The following is a 3,604-nucleotide window of genomic DNA, read 5'->3' on the forward strand; positions in this document are numbered from 1 at the left end:
TATAGTACCATAGTAGGGAGCCTTTTGGCATCGCCTTCTATTGTTGTGTGTTCACACAAGGAAGCAGTAGATTATCTAACAATTCTTCCCCTAATCCTACTACTATCCCTTGTACCCCTCCATGCCGATCATCTCCTTTAGCTCTATGAGTCGAAGACATCTGAGAGGCTTGGTGAGGATGTCCATGAGTTGCCAACTAGTTTTGTGGTAGAACATCCTAAGTTATAGGGCCCACATGCACCTATCTCTGTCCGACGACCTTTGACATTTATGCATATGTTTCCATTAACTTAAAAAGACTATTGGGTGTCCTCGGGGAACCCTGAATCATCCACGATTTCTGAGCAGGATCACGTTACAGAGTCATTGCAGTATCACAACATTTATTCAAATATCAATACCAGAGTAAAAATAGCGGAAGTCTTACAATAACATAATTTACAAAACAGTAGTTTCAAACCTCGCAACTAGGTTCGATGTTTATTACAAAATGAAATAGTGGAGTGGCATTATAATATAATACAAAATACACAATAAAACTGCCCTGCCCAAGGGCCACACATTTACTTCTCATTGTCATCACAAGGTACAACTGTCATGCAGCACGATCCAAAACAGATCTGCTCATGAGGCTCACCTGCAACAAGGGTCAACGAACCCTAAGTACAAAAGTACTCAACAAGACTTAACCAAAATATTAACCGATAAACTTAGGAATGCAGGCTCAGGAATTCAAGGTATAGCTATAATAATAATCAAAGTTCTTTTGCGTAAAAGCTCTTTTACAAAATTCTTTATATAGAAAACTTCATAAGAATTATATACAAAGCTAACACAATCCGTGTTGAGATCATGAAACTTTATATCCAACACCTTCACAAGCCTTATTCGAGTTCCAGTTATTAATACTACGATGATGAATAGTGAGTTGAGTCTCCATAACCGAGGAGCAATGATGATTCGAACCGATTAAACCCAGCTGGGGATTCCAGACCACATGACATATGTAGGTCCCCGACCTACATATATCAACCTACTCTCAGATCCTCTAAAGCAAGAACAGGTCCGCGCCACCTGAGAATACAGTACTCCACCAATCCAACCCATTGCCACGTGGGTACATGCTATTCCCGCCATCTCTCCACTCCCAGTGCGCGAGTAGCCATTCTCGTAATAGAATCGCCAAGTTCAGGCTTACCAGAGTATGTGGTTAGTACTACAAATTCTCACCTCATGCAATTCAACAACGGACGTGCCTTAATCGACACAGGCAGAAAGAACCCGCTCACAAGACCTCCATGTCTTGTGGCTCACACACACCGAGTCCGCCCGGTCTAGAATTATTACTCCACATTCCCATATCACATGATAACATAAGTAACCAAGGTTCCATTTGAAACTTGCATGTGACAGTTAATCACCTGACTTCATCATTCTACGCATAGCTAAGCAAAACTAGGCATATACGAATTTAAAACTGGTAATATGGTAAATATGGAATAACAAGGTTGGTAATGCACCAATTAGGCTCTTACTTAACTCCTAATCACTTAATGCAGTAACAAAAAGCAAAAGCAAAATTAATTTGTAAAACACAAGGTAGGGTTGTATGCATTCGGGGCTTGCCTTCGTTGATAGAAAAGTCCGGCTCCTACGACGTTTCATAAGTATTCGATCCGACCTCAACAGACGGATTAACCTCCTCAACAACTTGATTAACTACCACGTTTTTACCTTCGTTCACTACACATAATAACAATGCCATGTTTAACATGATGCGGAATATGAAACATGATGCTCGATGATGGATGCAAAATTAATACTTTGAATACAACTTTCCTTCACGGTACAGTTGCAAGTCAAACAACTAAATCTTTTTCATAACACATACATCAATTGCCAAGGATCATTATCAACTAATGACCCAAGGTCATCACTCAATCCAAAATTTCAAACAAAACCTAAATCATCAAAGGTTACTATTTGCTTTTATGAATTAATTATTTAATTCAAAATTATGAAATAAATCAACTTATTCTAATTGAGCTCAAAATTTTAGTAAATGTTCATTACATGATAACTAAGTGGCAAAACAAATTTCATAATTTTTGGACAATTAAATAAGCCTAGCAAAATCATGGAAATCCATTTATTAATAAATTGAGCAATTTTTATCACATTCAAAAAGTACTAAAAAACATTATTTCATATTTTTCTTAAATACTATACATCATAGAGAAGTCACACTAAAATTTTAATAATTTTTGGAGCTCTAAATAAATCTACACAAAAATAACAAAAATAGACACTATTCATTCAAATCTGAAAATAGAAAAATCCATTTGAACGCTGAGTCACTGACAACCCGACCCCACCTGTCATCCCTAACCTCCGACGTTGACCATGGCGGCACGCGTGCTGACCGGCAAATTCTCGCCGCCGGTGAGACCAACAACGATGGCAAGGGTACTAACATGATCACTACGTCATAGCGCATCGATTTATGGCACTAACGCGACCAATTATGAACTGAACCGAGCACTACGCCGACCATGGCGGCCACGACGGCGCTGCTACACTACGCCAGCGATGTGAGACCTGTAAAGCTTAAACGAATGGCTTAGGAAACACCAGCAACTCACCCTAAACGAGTTGGAGCCAAGAGCCAAGCTGGATGATCAACAGAGGCGCTGGTCGACGTTCACAGCAATCACAGCGGAGCATGCAACGACGACGGCGATGTTCCGGTGACTGTGGTGGACAAAATGGTCAATCAACCAGGCATAAAGCACCACGGCACCATGGAGAAGCTAAAACAATGCTTCCCGAGGTTAGAAGCTCACCGTAGAGTGCTGGCCACGACAGAGCAGCCACAACGGAGATGTTGCCGGCCGCGAGGAAGAAGAGCGCGCACAGCAAGTTCTCGACGAATATACGCGACCAAGGTTGGTTGGCTGGGTGCGCAAGGAATAGGCGAAGCTGGGACAGGCTTTGCCGAGACGGCAACGGCGCTAGGTCGACGGCGAGAGCTCGACGGAGCTGCGGTGGTGGCGACGGGAAAAACAGAGGAGGAAGAAAAACAACGACGACGGCGTCTCGGTTCTTATAACGCGACTCAGAAGCTCAAGGAAGCCACGATGGAGCCGTTTCCATGCCAGCGCGACGCCAAGGACGGCCACGACGCGCCTGGAACGCCGAAGAAGGTCGCCGGCGGTGTAGTTTGAGCGGCGGGCACTGTTCCACTTAATTACAGAATTGCCATCCCGTTAGAAACTCAAATTACTCCCAAATTTTCATAACAACTCAAAAATCTCCAAAAACAAAAGTTGTTCAAAATAAAAAGTTCTACAACTTTTCTTCTATAACCATCTCCTAATTCGGTCTAGATTTTGAAATGACCTTTTGAATTTGAATAGGGAAATTTAACGAATTACGCCTTTTTGAATTACTCAAAATTTTTCTAAACAACTTGAAAAACTCCAAAAACAAACTTTGTATAACTTATCAAGATCTACACTTTTGCTTTTGGGCTCAACCCCAAAATATGCTTAGATTTTGAAATGGATTTTCAGGGTAGGATTTAAATGCTGAAAATCAGGGTTTT

This window comes from Miscanthus floridulus, chromosome 12, assembly GCF_019320115.1.
Source record: "Miscanthus floridulus cultivar M001 chromosome 12, ASM1932011v1, whole genome shotgun sequence".
NCBI classification, from domain to species: domain Eukaryota; kingdom Viridiplantae; phylum Streptophyta; class Magnoliopsida; order Poales; family Poaceae; genus Miscanthus; species Miscanthus floridulus.